This window comes from Salvelinus namaycush, chromosome 16 (genome assembly GCF_016432855.1).
Source record: "Salvelinus namaycush isolate Seneca chromosome 16, SaNama_1.0, whole genome shotgun sequence".
In the NCBI taxonomy this organism is placed as follows: Eukaryota; Metazoa; Chordata; class Actinopteri; order Salmoniformes; family Salmonidae; genus Salvelinus; species Salvelinus namaycush.
In genome coordinates, this window is record NC_052322.1 from 1,438,001 (window position 1) to 1,453,092 (window position 15,092).

Here is a 15,092-nt window from a genome sequence, read left to right on the forward strand (position 1 = left end):
CATAATGTACTTTCTTTGATTATATTGACCAGACACTCAAGTGGCCGCTCTAGAAATGGAAGGCAGTCAGGAGGAGGCAATATCAAGTGGGATCATTCTAGCCAATGAGAGGGCAGATATGCGTGTGACCAACAGGCACAACTTTGATATAAAGGCTGCAGCCCAAACACTTTGTTTTTACCCTCTCAGCCCTAGCACTAGCCACTTTCCTTTGGGGAAATCCCAGTCGAAACCGGATGCAGTTTAAATGCTACCATAAGTGGAGGTCCAATTCACGAACGTTGCCCCATCGGTCCTCGATTTAGCTTGAAGGAGCTAGTGAATAACTTTGATCACTTGTGGGGTTGATGTGACCCACAATTGTGTCACAATCAACACAGCTTAATTGTTGGCACATTAGACAAATTTATGCTAGCTTGCTAAAAAATATATATATACAGTTGAAGTCGGAAGTTTACATACACCTTAGCCAAATACATTTAAACTCAGTTTTTCACAATTCCTGACATTTAATCCGAGTAACAATTCCCTGTGTAAGGTCAGTTGGGATCACCACCTTATTTTAAGAATGTGAAATGTCAGAATAATAGTAGAGTGATTTATTTCAGCTTTTATTTCTTTCATCACATTCCCAGTGGGTCAGAAGTTTACATACACTCAATTAGTATTTGGTAGCATTGCTTTGAAATTGTTTAACTTGGGTCAAACGTTTCGGGTAGCCTTCCACAAGCTTCTCACAATAAGTTGGGTAAATTTTGGCCCATTCCTCCTGACAGAGCTGGTGTAACTGAGTCAGGTTTGTAGGCCTCCTTGCTCACACACACTTTTTTGGTTCTGCCCACAAATTTTCTATAGGATTGGGGTCAGGGCTTTGTGATGGCATCTCCAATACCTTGACTTTGATGTCCTTAAGCCATTTTGCCACAACTTTGGAAGAATGCTTGGGGTCATTGTTCATTTGAAAGACCCATTTGTGACCAAGCTTTAAATTCCTGACTGATGTCTTGAGATGTTGCTTCAATATATCCACATAATTTTCCTGCCTCATGTTACCATCTATTTTGTGAAGTGCACCAGTCCCTCCTGCAGAAAAGCACCCCCACAACATGATGCTGCCACCTCCGTGCTTCACAGTTGGGATGGTGTTCTTCGGCTTGCAAGCCTCCCCCTTTTTCCTCCAAACATAACGATGGTCATTATGGCCAAACAGTTCTATTTTTGTTTCATCAGACCAGAGGACATTTATCCAAAAAGTACAATCTTTGTCCCCATGTGCAGTTGCAAACTGTAATCTGGCTTTTTTTATGGCGGTTTTGGAGCAGTGGCTTCTTCCTTTCTGAGCGGCCTTTCAGGTTATGTCGATATAGGACTCGTTTTACTGTGGCTATAGATACTTTTGTACCTGTTTCCTTCAGTATCTTCACAAGGTCCTTTGCTGTTGTTCTGGGATTGATTTGCACTTTTCGCATCAAAGTACGTTCATCTCTAGGAGACAGAACGTGTCTCCTTCCTTAGCGGTATGACAGCTGCGTGGTCCTTTGGTGTTTATACTTGCGTACTATTGTTTGTACAGATGAACGTGGTACCTTCAGGCATTTGGAAATTGCTCCCAGGGATGAACCAGACTTGTGGAGGTCTACAATTGTTTTTCTGAGGTCTTGGCTGATTTCTTTTCATTTTCCCATGATGTCAAGCAAAGATGCACTGAGTTTGAAGGTAAGGTCTTGAAATACATCCCAAGGTACACCTCCAATTAACTCAAATGATGTCAATTCGCCTATCAGAAGCTTCTAAAGCCATGACAAAGTTTTCTGGAATTTTCCAAGCTGTTCAAAGGCACAGTCAACTTAGTGTATGTAAACTTCTGACTCATTGGAACTGTGATACAGTGAATTATAAGTGAAATAATCTGTCTGTAAACAATTGTTGGAAAAATTACTTGTGTCATGCACAAAGTAGATGTCCTAACTGATTTGCCAAAACTATAGTTTGTTAACAAGAAATTTGTGGAGTGGTTGAAAAACTAGTTTTAATGACTCCAACCTAAGTGGATGTAAACTTCCGACTTCAACTGTGTGTATGACATTGATTTTAGAGTTGGAAAATTGTCTTTGTCTCGGAGCTAGCTTCATTAAAAAAAAAAAAAAAATATGAAATTGATTGGAATAAATGACCGAACTATAAAACTAGCTAGCCAGCTAGTATGTGTAACTGTTGCTAGCTTGCCACGTTAGCTTGCTAGGTACATTAATAGCATTCGGTTGGTTGTTTCTAATTTCAACTTTAAGATTTCCTCCAAGAACGTTGCCTCTCCTATCATCACTCCCCCTTGCTTGGGCAAGGACATTAAGATTGACTTTGAGTTTCCTTGTGTAAGAATTTTTCCACAACAACCAATCCCAAGAAAGGATAAGCGGGAGCTAGACAGACCGTAGTGCCACATTGTGAACAAGGACTCCCATTGTTAGGGCAGAGAGACATGTAGGCTATTTTATCAGTATTGCTGCATTCAAAACAACTGGGAATTCTGAAAAATAAAGGTCAAATCATGACATCAGTGATCTTCAGGTCGGAAAGTCGGACCTCTAGAAAGAGGCCCGAGTTCCCGAGTTGGAATTCTGAGTTGGATGACCTTTCAAATCGATTTTTCCCAACCCGAGCAAATTGCTTTTAGAGTTCCCAGTTGTTTTGAACGCGGCATAAGCTATATCCATAATCTTTGGCGCAGTTCACCTTTAAGCCAGTCAAAAGATATACGCTGTGTGTTAAAAAGGTGGATTTTGTGGCGTTCATTGCCACAGTTAGAAACCGTACGGCACAAGTCTCAAAGAAATCTAAGAAACTGGACGGCAGAAAAGTTTTTGTGACTCAAGGATTTTACATCTGAAGACTTACAAGGGGTACTGGCGTTGGAAGACCGACCCTACCAGGTTCCCCTTGAGCCTGTGTAGGGATCAGATCTGTTTAATTTGGTTTTATACAGAAAAGTTGTTTGATTTAGTTTAGTTTATTCATTTTTTTATTGGTAGTTCTTATGTCTCAGGATCGGCTCCTTTTTTTCAATTTTCGCCTAAAGTGACATACTCAAATCTAGCTGCCTGTAGCTCAGGCCCTGAAGCAAGGATATGCATATTCTTGGTAGCATTTGAAAGGAAACACTTTGAAGTTTGTGGAAATGTGAAAGGAGTTTCGGAGAATATAACACATTAGATCTGGTAAAAGATAATACAAAGAAAAAAACAACTGTTAAAAAAATAATAATTGTACCATCATCTTTGAAATGCAAGAGAAAGGCCATAATGTATTATTCTAGCCCAGCTGCAATTTAGATTAATATACCATAGAAGAAGAAGTAGAAGTTCACCTTCAACGTCCAAAGGCAGTTGATGTACTGGCTAAACAAGCACTTAGTAGTGGGGATGTGGTAGTTTCGATGAGCAAGGCAGAGGCAAAAAGCATGATATGGACAGTGATGTGGGGAAAATGGCAGGAGCAGTGGAATAGAGATACTAAGGGCAGGCATTTATTTCAATTTCAGAGGGAAGTTGGGGAGGGGAGAATGACAGGAAGGGACAGAAGAGAGGAGGTTATATTTACAAGATTAAGGATGGAACACAGCCAGTTGAATAAGACCTTAAATGTGATAGGAAAGCATCCAACAGGAAAGTGTGATTATTGACAGGAAACAGAGACCGTGGAGCATGCATTGCTACAGTGTGGGCAGTATCAGAGGAAAAGAGAGGCTGAGATCCAGTATCAGGGAGAAGGGGATACAGGAAATTAGTTTAAAGATTATGTTGAGGACAACGTCATTAGATATAGTCTCAAATATTCATTACATTAGGTGGCGGTAACACACCATAACGTTGAATGCCAACCGCTGATAAACCACACCAAAGAAGACAGGCTCTCTTTCCATTTCCCCTGAAAACCGGGTGCACCTGGTTCTATGTGCCCCGCAGAGTGTGCATTTCACGTTAGGGCCTGTCAAATGTGTGATTGGTTTACGCAGGTGATGTTGTATTGACGCTTCTGGATTAAACACACACACGGACAGAAGTAGCATCTAAAGTATGATAAATAATTCATTCAACCCGCTAATTGAAATAAATGAGACAATTCTTTATTTATGAGCTGGAACACGAATGGTGACAGCTGACACTACTAGCTAGCTAGTATTGTCTGAGAGAATGCCAACAAATACATTTTGTAGCCAGTACGTAGCTAACGTACTATGGCTAGATTAGCTATGCCAACGTTAACTTTTAGCAGGTAGCTAGCTAGCTAGGAGTTTTGGTAGTTTGACCAATGCACACCCATAGGCGTTCAATGGATCGTATCACGAAAATAACTCACTAAATTGACATAGATTATTAATTGAGCCAAATATAGTAGTTAATTGTTTACAGATTGAATCCAGAGCCATATGGAGTCAGGGTGAATAGCTAGAATGAAATACTGGAATTCAGCCTCAGGATATAAACAGTGCGTGTTATGTCATGGGTTAAGCATATTATTGTTCTGTTAAGACATTTCTGGAGGAAAACTTGAAAAGGTTTGGAGTGAGATGGCTGGAGTCCCACAGGCAGCCCTGAATAGCTTTGGTACTGTGTCAAAAATAAGGGCAGTGCAGGTTTGTGTCCTTTCCTCTAACCCCTAGACCACATTTGCTCTATGTTTAGGTTTGTTTGGGCTGTGATGCATTGCTGAGGTGATGATGGAGCCAACAGAACATGCCACAGAAGCCGACCCTCTGAAGAGGGAGGCAGTTGAGGGTGGTGGAGCGGCACCATCAGCTCAGACCAAGAAGAGTTTGGGTCTTAGCAAGTTGACCCACTGGAGAACGGCTGTCTTCTTCCTCTCCCTCTTTCTCTGCCTCATCGTCTACACCTTCTCTTTCATCATCCCCTGTCCAGTCCGGCCGCAATATCTCACCTTCTGGAACTGCACCTTCCTCCAAGCAGGTGAGGAAGAGATACAGTAACACATTATACTTGAGAAGGCAAGTTAAGAAGTGTCTTTAACGCGTAACCTTTTTTTTTCACTATGGGACTGTTTCCCAGACACTGATTAAGCTTTGTCCTGAACTAAAAAGTCTCTAAAGAGTTCAATCGAAATAGCTTTTTAGTAGAGGACCAGGCTTAACATGTGTCTGGGGAAACAGCCCAATATGTAATGTTTGTAGATGTAAAATGTACTTCCATTCTCTCCATCACAGCCACCTATGATTTCCTGGCCATAGAGGATGCAAGCAAAGACAAAGTGATGGATGTGCTGTTTGTGCTGGACTCGAAGGGCAATCAAAACATCAGCTGTTTTGACGCAGGTACTAGGAATGCAGGTCTTTACAGCAAAAGCTTCACGCTTTACCTTGTTAAAAGCATAACAATGAAGTGTATGTACAGTGCCTTCAGAAAGTATTCACACCGTTTGACTTTTCCACATATTGTTGTTACAGCCTGAATTTAAAACAGGACTAAACTGGCCTGAACACAATACCCGATAATGTCAGTGGAAATGAAAAGCTGAAATGTATTGAGTCAATAAGTATTCAACCCCTTTGTTATGCAAGCCTAAATAAGTTCAGGAGTAATAGTGCTTAACATGGTTTTTGAATGACTACCTCATCTCTGTACCCACACATACAATTATCTGTAAGATCCCTCAGTTGAGCAGTGAATTCCGAGCACAGATTCAACCACAAAGGCCAGGGAGGGTTTCCAATGCCTGTACAGAATAAAAATATTCCGAAACATGCATCCTGTTTGCAATAAGGCACTAAAGTCAAACTGCCAAAAATGTGGCAAAGAAATTAACTTTATGTCCTGAATACAAAGTGTTGTTTGGGGCAAACACATCACTGAGTATCACTCTTCATATTTTCAAGCGGCTGGTGGCTGCATCAATTTATGGGTATGCTTGTAATCGGCAAGGACTAGGGAGTTTTTTAGGATAAAAATACATGGAATAAAGCTAAGCACAGGCAAAATCCTAGAGGTAAACCTGCTTCAGTCTGGTTTCCAAAAGTTGAAGTTGGAGACAAATTCACCTTCCAGCAGGACAATGACTTAAAACACAAGACCAAACATACTCTGGAGTTGCTTACCAAGACGACATTGAATGTTCCTGACTGGCCTAGTTACAGTTTTGAGATAAATCGGCTTAAATCTATGGCAAGACTTCAAATGGCTTTATAGCAATGATCAACAACCAACTTGAGAGCTTGAAGAATTAAAAAAATAATAATGTGCAAATATTGTACAATCCAAGTGTACAAAGCTCTGAGACTGAGAGACTGTTATGAGAATTTTGTTATCAATGTTCATAAACTTCAATTAATCTACTCAGTCTGCAACCCAGAGTTTGTAAGATTCTGGTTGAATGAAGCAGACAAGAGTCCCAGTGTACAAAAATCAAAGTGTTTATTCACGAGGACGTCCTAGTCCGTTGTTCAAAACCATCCATTTTATACTGGCTCCTTACGCACATACCTTCACACACAAACAGTAGGTATCCTACACACATACTTCCACACAAACAGTAGGTGAGTTTTATCTCTATAGTTCTCACCACTGTGTATCACTGCCCAGCCGACAGTTCCATTCCCCCGAGATTAGGGAAACCTTGAGAAGTACTCCCTGTCCTCATAAGTTTTCTCAGTTCCAGCCAGGTAGGTTCAAACACAGTCTAACTGTTCTCTGTATCTTTTTTCGGCCCCCCCCCCATTCAAGTTAAAATCCTGAGCTACGCCTTGCTCAGACAGTCTGTGTTTTTCCACTATACAGATACATTGTTTAACCTAATTCTGACTAAAACTACACACATCATCAGATTATAATTTTATGATTCTAATCAATTTCATACAATTATAAGGTTTCAGAGGGGAAGTATTTCATCATTATCTTTAAACATTTAAATTATTTTATCAGAGACTTACCCAGAAAGACTCACAGCTGTAATCACTGCCAAAGGTGATTCTAACATGCATTGACTCAGGGGATTGAATACTTATCTAATCAAGATATTTTATTTATATAGAATTCTATTTATTTATTTTTCATAAATTAGGACATTTGTCGAATACATTTTCTTCCACTCTGACATATTTTGTGTAGATTGTTGACAACAAAAAAAAGACAATTGAATCCATTTTAATTCTACTTTAACACAAAATGGGGAAAAAGTAAAGGTGCGTGAATACTTTCTGAAGGCATTGTAGCTTCTATTGTAGAATGGTTTCACTGAGAGTCCAGTAAAAGTAGAGGCTGCCAGCCAAATATTTCTGGAAGACAGGCTAAATTAGTTTCCTCAATACAAAGATACCATTACCTTTTTCCTACTGTAATGAATCTACCGTAATTTTTCTACCCAATATCTTGTCTGCTGTGTTATTGTAAAAGCTGTAGTGTCTGAGATTCAGGTGTGCTTTTTACGTCTTCCAGGTCTGGACACACTTTGTATTTTTGTGTCGGCAGTAGCCGGGACCAATGGCGAGACTCTGTGGGAGCGGCCCTTGGCCCCTGAGTTCCACTGGGCCAATTATGGTCTGGACGGGCTGAGAGAGATGGACAGAGGCTGCCTTCTGTCCCATTCCAACCAGCTCACTGCTATCGACAAATACACTGGTGAGTGACTTAGACTCTCATTTACTCACCTCCATCTCTACTAAAGTCACACTTCAAGCAATTATACTTTCTCTCCTCACACCTCTCATACTGCACAAATATGTGCCTTCATATCCCACTTTTGCGTAGTTTGGTCAGTGTCTCATCACTATTTTGTAACCAGACTCACTTCATAGAAAAGTGGGACAAACGGTCTTCCTACATATATTTTTAAATGATTTCTAATGAAGGTGGGTTGTAGCTGTGAGTGCATTCTGAATACCTGGTATTTCTGTACAGGAGTGGTGACGTGGTCGTGGTCCCAGCCTCCCAACCTGAGCAGCACCCTACAAGTCCTCAGTGTCCCAGACCTGGATGGGACGGGGTCAGCGACGTGGCTCTGGTGGCCCCCAGCCCAACGCAGGTAAACCTGAAGGGCATCCTTGTTGTCTCAGGATAGTCTCACTCACCAGCATTGTGCCTCATGCCACCTGCACAGACTAGGTTTCTGCTTTAAAACTGTACAATAATGTAAGAAAATGTGAGCTTTACATATAGAATGGCAGCCTCTGTGCCAGTAGCTTTAACAGAAGACCTCAAGTCAGTTTGTTCTATTATTATCCTTTGCTTTCTAGACACGGTTGGCGATCCTCTCAGGAAAGACGGGTGTCCAGATTGGCTCAGAGGTCATTCTGGACATAGCTGAGAGTGCCATGCATCCCCTCTACTCCACAGGGAAAGGCTCCCGCCTATGTACTGCTCCAAAAAGGTGAGCAAGTCGGCATTTACCAGAGCATGCTAGTGAACACAGTTCTTGATCTGCTGTTGGTGTATCATTGAAAAGCCATTAACTCACTGACCAAACTATTGATCTCATAACATTCTATGTCATAGAACACATTGATTTCAGTCCTACTGTATGTGACCTAGTGCACCGATCAGTGAGTTATCCCAGTACAGTGGTTCCTCAATTAAAAGTTTTGAGATTATGCTGCTGGATTTAGAGGTCATTTGTGGTTTAGTACGTTACCCTGAGTCACTGCTTCATTGCTCCAGACCACCGCAAGGGGGAGTTAGAGCACTGATTATGCTTTTGTGTCCCAAGGACTGATGTGGGCGATATAAACAAAATAGAAACTGATAATTGTGCACGACTTCAAAATCGAATTTCAATTAACTGAATGATGAGGATGAAGAATGTGATTGAATTTAGAACAATAGTGTAAGAATTGCTATTCCTCTGTCCTGCATGCACACCTGAAAAAATACTTATTTTTTTGTCTACTTGGTCAGAAGAAGAATGTTTTGGTTATCCTGACCTGGATGCCATGTATTATAGTCTCTAAAAGGAAATATATTACCATTGTCTCTTGCGCATGTAATTTTCCAGATTTGCCCTAGATATTACTTTAGAATCCTCCAATACTCTAAATGTAATCAGGCTGCCTTTTGAGAATCTGTAGGCGAGCGAGTAAACTCCCACTGCCATCAATTCTACTTGCTAACATGCAGTCATTGGAAAATAAAATTGAGGACCTACGATTATCCTACCAACGGGACATTAAGAACTGTAATATCTTATGTTTCACCGAGTCATGGCTGAATGACGACACGGATAATATAGAGCTGCAGGGATTTTCAATGCACCGGCAGAACAGAGAAGCTACGTCTGGTAAGAGGAGGGGTGGGGGTGTGTCTTTTAGTTAATAACAGCTAGTGCGCAATGTCTAATATTAAAGAAGTCTCGAGGTATTGCTTGCCTGAGGTAGAGTACCTTATGATAATCTGTAGACCACAATATCTACCAAGTGAGTTCTCATCTATATTATTCGTAGCCGTCTATTTACCGCCACAGACCGATACTGGCACTAAGACCGCACTCAACTGACTCTATAGGGCCATAAGCAAACAAGAAAATGCTCACCCAGAAGCGGCGGTCCTAGTGGCCGGGGACTTTAATGCAGGCAAACTTAAATCAGTTTTATCAAATTTTTACCAGCATGTCACGTGCAACCAGAGAAAAAAAAACTCTAGACCACCTTTACTCCACACACAGAGATGCATACAAATCTCTCCACCGCCCTCCATTTGGCAAATCTGACCATAATTATATCCTCCTGATTCCTGCTGACAAGCAAAAACTAAAGCAGGAAGTACCAGTGACTCGCTCAATACGGAAGTGGTTAGATGACGCGGATGCTACGCTACAGGACTGTTCTGATCCCCGACAACAATGAGACAGCCTATAGGGAGGAGGTCAGAGAACTGGCAGTGTGGTGCCAGGACGACAACCTCTCCCTCAATGTCAGCAAGACAAAGGAGCTGATCGTGGACTACAGGAAAAGGCGGGCTGAACGAGCCCCCACAAACATCAATGGGGCTGTAGTGGAACGGGTCGAGAGTTTTAATAAGTTCCTTGGTGTCCACATCACCAACGATCTATCATGGTTCAAACACACCAGACAGTCGTGAAGAGGGCACGACAAAACCTTTTCCCCCTCAGGAGACTGAAAAGATTTGGCATAGGTCCCCAGAAAACGGTTGCAGATCGGAGGGCCAACAAGCGAAACAGACAAATGAAGCACGGATAAATGGCGGTAGTTTCTATGACTCTCTGAGGACTGGGTAGGGGGCCACGCCCTTCGCTTATCCCTTGGTGCAGGGTTCTGGGCCGGAAGGGTGGCTTCGGCTCTTGCCTGAGCTCAGATCGCCGCATCTCCATGTCGCCTGGGTTGCGCCCGACCGGCTCCATCCCCTTAAGGCACGGCCGCATGGTGCACCCCCTTTTCCCATTTGAGAGAGAGATTGTGTGTGTTTAATTATTTGTGGCATTTAAAGCATATTGAAGATGGAAGCAATAGGATTTGAAGAATTAGCCTACCCGTGTGTGGTCAACTTTTTCAGCACCGTTTCTCGCTGCTCTGAGACAAGCATGGGGACTGGTCTTGATAAATCAATTAGATAATTATTTTCACTGAATCTCCATTTTGGTATTGGTTAGACTACAATTCGGTTGTGGAAATGTTTATTATTGTGTTCTTAGTACTGTAGCCTACTCCCGACCGGTCACGTTGTACAGCTCCATATTTTCCTAATGGAAACCCCGAGGGTTTCGTTTTTCTTGGAATAGAAACACCATAATATTAATCAAATTAATTAAGCTACATTTCTTAAAATCAATCCCATATACTATGTTCTTACAAAAAACGGGTTTAAATTCTCAAGTACAGCCAATATTAAAGACTGTCAAATGCTTCTCAAAGATGCCACCTGGTGGTCAAACTAGCACTATCTAGCATTAATGGCAACAATGGCTGACACTTAAATAGAATAGCCATAGAATTCTGCGGCAGCCCGCAAGGTGTGCTGCAGTATGGTGCAACTTTTACAGGAAGAACCACTGTATATTGATATAAGGGTCCTATATGGCCAGTTGGCAACAGCATATTGATGTTAGTGTAATGTTATATAACCATTGTCACTGCCCTCTGTCCCCTCTCCAATCTATGAGTAAGAGCAGCAGGTAGATGCTAATACACAATTCTCACAATGCCTTTGAATGTCACAGCTTGGGAGCAAAACGTAACACCAATACACCAAATGTTTAGTGGTTAAATGATCATTTCTTATGTCTTATGTCCAATAACCTGGACAGAAATGAATTGCTAATGCTAACATGGAAGCTTTCCTTTGATGTTCATTCCTCCTCTGCAGGTCTGGGTCATTGAGACGTGTTGAGGACAGGAAAGGCAGAGGGTCTCTCCAACCTGCTACTGGTCACTGGGGGCAGTGTGGAGCTGATGGATGGTGACAGTCTCAACCCACTGTGGAGGGTCAACATCAGCACATTCCTCAGGTAAAAAACGACATCACCCGACACACTGATTGGTTAGCTAGTTAACATTGTGAGGGAGCTTACTCAAAACACAGTATTGAATGAGCTTATCAGGACTAACAACCTCCTCATATTCCTTGACATTTGTAGTAAATTGCCACGCTCTAAATGTCTTATCTAATGACAACTGTGATAAACAAGGTATTTGTACTGAATGGGAGGGTTTTAAGTAAGTTTCTCCTCTCCATTCAGTGAGCCTTCATTTGGCCACTTTAACAAAGATGGGACACCAGACATAGTGATTGAGGAGGACATTGGTAACAGCATTAAAAGGGTAAGTTGGGACCAGCTTGGAAGCAATGGAATATATTCAATTTATCTGCTGAGTATTTCATGTTTTTCCACTCCTGCTGTATTTGCATTGAATGCGCCATCCATGGTCTGTGTGAATTGTAGGTGGTGATCCTGGATGGAAACACGGGGGGCACATTGTGGGAGGTCAACCTACAGGCCTGTCCCAACTCACCCAAGCCAGCCTCGGTCAACACCATCAACTCTTTCTCTGTGTTCATGTTCTGGGTGGTGATGCCTTCATAGGCCAATTCCACAGTGAGTACAGTGACTTCACAGTGAATTTATGAGAACAGGTAATTTACTGATCTCCATTTCGTTACATCTTACTCTGTTCATGTAAACTTGACTGAGAATCTGAAGACTTGTCTTAGCTTCCTGAGCTAATGCCTAGGCACAGTGTTGTGGCATGCAGGGTTTGAACCTTGGTCAATCACATTCACATCAGTCATAGTGTTGTTCTCTAGACATGCTGACCTGTTTCTAAATGAATGCTTTCCTCCAGCGCAATTTGAGTAAGGAGCGGCACTTCTACATGCTGCACCCCCACTACTCCACAGTTCTCCTGGAGAAGAGCAACGTCATGGACCACCACATCATCGCATTCAAAGGTGAGTTACATGCTTTAGCAAAACAATATTATTATGGGGAACCACTGAACTCTCTATATCTAGGTTGTCTGAAAATCCTACTCCCTCACCTCCCTCACAAATGCTCATTGGAGGAGGCGGTCTGAGGGAGGGACCTTCAATCCTCTACTCCAATACCCTTTGAGAGGGAGGTGAGGAATTGAGGAAAAAAGGACTGAAGGTGCAAGGATTTGACAGCTAGTAAAGTTTTCAAAAAGCATCTTAAGGCTAATTTCATTCTTAGAACCTACGTAAGAACATCTTAAAATGTCCGAGATGTTTCCCAAAACCGTCTTTATTAACGTTGCACTTGAAAACGCTCATTATCTAACGCCTGCCTTAGACCACTCGTAGAAAAAGCTAAGTGTGTCGTTAGATCACCGTTTTCCCTCCCGCTTCACTTTAAACAGAAGATCTCCACTAAACATAGAAGGAAGATGTCTCTCTGTGATCGCCTAAAACTTCGTAGTTGAATATAGTTAGCCTAAAAAGTTTGCAATGTTATAAACAAGCAAAGCAATGATACATAAACAAATGAAAACCGAGATAACCCAATTATATGATAGCTAGATTAGGCTACATATTGACATCACGTTCATGTATGTGCAATCGATAGAGCTACCTAGTATTAAGCCATAGGGGATGGCTGCCGTTTTATGGGCTGCTAACCAAATGTGCTATTTAGTTTTTTTCGCATTGTTTATAACTCATTTTGCACATAATGTTGCTGCTACTGTCTCTGACCGAAAAGAGCTTCTGGACATCAGAACAGAGATTACTCACCTCGAACTGGACAGATATTTTTTATTTAATGAGTCCGACGTGAAGGATATATTGCTTTGTCAAGACAAGGCCCAAATCCCTGTAATCAGCGTGAAGAAAAGACGGAGGAGAAGGGGGAGGAGGGCGGGGTGCCTTGTTAGAATTCGCCGACGAGTAAAGTAAGCAACCACTTCCCTCAGTATTATTGGCCAATGTGCAACCATTGGAAAACAAACTGGACGATCTACGATTAAGACTATCCTACCAACGGGACATTAAAAACTGTAATATCTTATGTTTTACTGACACGTGGATGAGCGACGACACGGATAATATAGAGCTGGCTGGCTTCTCCGTGCATTGGCAGGACAGAGCAGCTATGTCTGGTAAGATGAGGGGCGGGGGTGTGTGTCTATTTGCCAATAACTGCTGGTGCGCGATGTCTAATATTAAAGAAGTCTCGAGGTATTGCTCGCCTGAGGTAGAATATCTCATGATAAGCTGTACACCACACTATGTACCAAGAGAGTTTTCATCTATATTATTCCTAGCCGTCTATTTACCACCACAAACTGATGCTGGCACTAAGACGGCACTCAATGAGCTGTATAAGGCCATAAGCAAACAAGAACATGCTCATCCAGAAGTGGTGCTCCTAGTGGTTGGGGACTTTAATGCAGGCAAACTTAAATCCATTTGACATCATTTCTACCAGCATGTCACATGTGCAACCAGAGGCAAAAAACTCTATACCACCGTTACTCCACACACAGAGACGTATACAAAGCACTCTCTCGCCCTCCATTTGGCAAATCTCACCATAATTCTATCCTCCTGATTCCTGCTTACAAGCAAAAACGAAAGCAGGAAGTACAAGTGCTCAATACGAAAGTGGTCAGATGACGCAGATGCTAAGAAACTGGACGGTTTTGCTAGCACATGATTCATCCAATGGCATTGAGGAGTATACCACCTCAGTCACCGGTTTCATCAATAAGTGCATCGACGGCGTCGTCCACACAGTGACCGTACGTACATTTCCGAACCAGAAGCCATGGTACAGCCAACATCCGCACTGAGCTAGAGCTGCCGCTTTCTTTTCTTTCTTTTCTTCTTTTTTTAAAAAAAATAATTTTGTGTTATCCAACTGGTAGTTACAGTCTTGTCTCATCGCTGCCACTCCCGTACAGACTCGGGAGAGGAGAAGGTCGAGAGCCAAGCGTCCTCCAAAAAACACAACCCAGCCAAGCCGCACTGCTTCTTGACACAACGCCCGCTTAACCCGTAAGCCAGCCGCAGCAATGTGTTGGAGAAAACACCGTACACCTGGCGACTGTGTCAGCTCAACATTCACAAAGCCGCGGGGCCAGACGGATTATCAGGACATGTACTCAAAGCATGCGCAAACCAACTGGCAAGTGTCAAAACTGACATTTTCAACCTCTCCCTGACCGAGTCTGTAATACCTACATGTTTCAAACAGACCACCATAGTCCCTATGCCCAAGAAAGTGAAGGTAACCTGCCTAAATGATTACCGCCCCCTAGCACTCACGTTGGTAGCCATGAAGTGCTTTGAAAGGCAGGCCATGGCTCACATCAACACCATCATGCCGGAAACCCTAGACCTACTTCAATTCGCATAACGCCCCAACAGATCCACAGATGACACAATGTCAATCGCACTCCACACTGCCCTTTCCCACCTGGACAAAAGGAACACCTATGTGAGAATGCTGTTCATTGACTACAGCTCAGTGTTCAACACCATAGTGCCCACAAAGCTCATCTCTAAGCTAAGGACCCTGGTTCTAAACACCTCCCTCTGCAACTGGGTCCTGGACTTCCTGACAGGCACCCCCAGGTGGTAAGGGTAGGCAACAGCACATCTGGCACGCTGTTCCTCAACACT

The 15,092-nt window shown here is 42.5% G+C and overlaps 1 pseudogene; it reads left to right on the top strand.

The window, feature by feature from the left end:
• Nucleotides 1-4,717: 4,717 nt before the first annotated feature.
• On the top strand, nucleotides 4,718-14,469 carry LOC120060846 (annotated as a pseudogene).
• The last annotated feature ends 623 nt before the right edge of the window (nucleotides 14,470-15,092 follow it).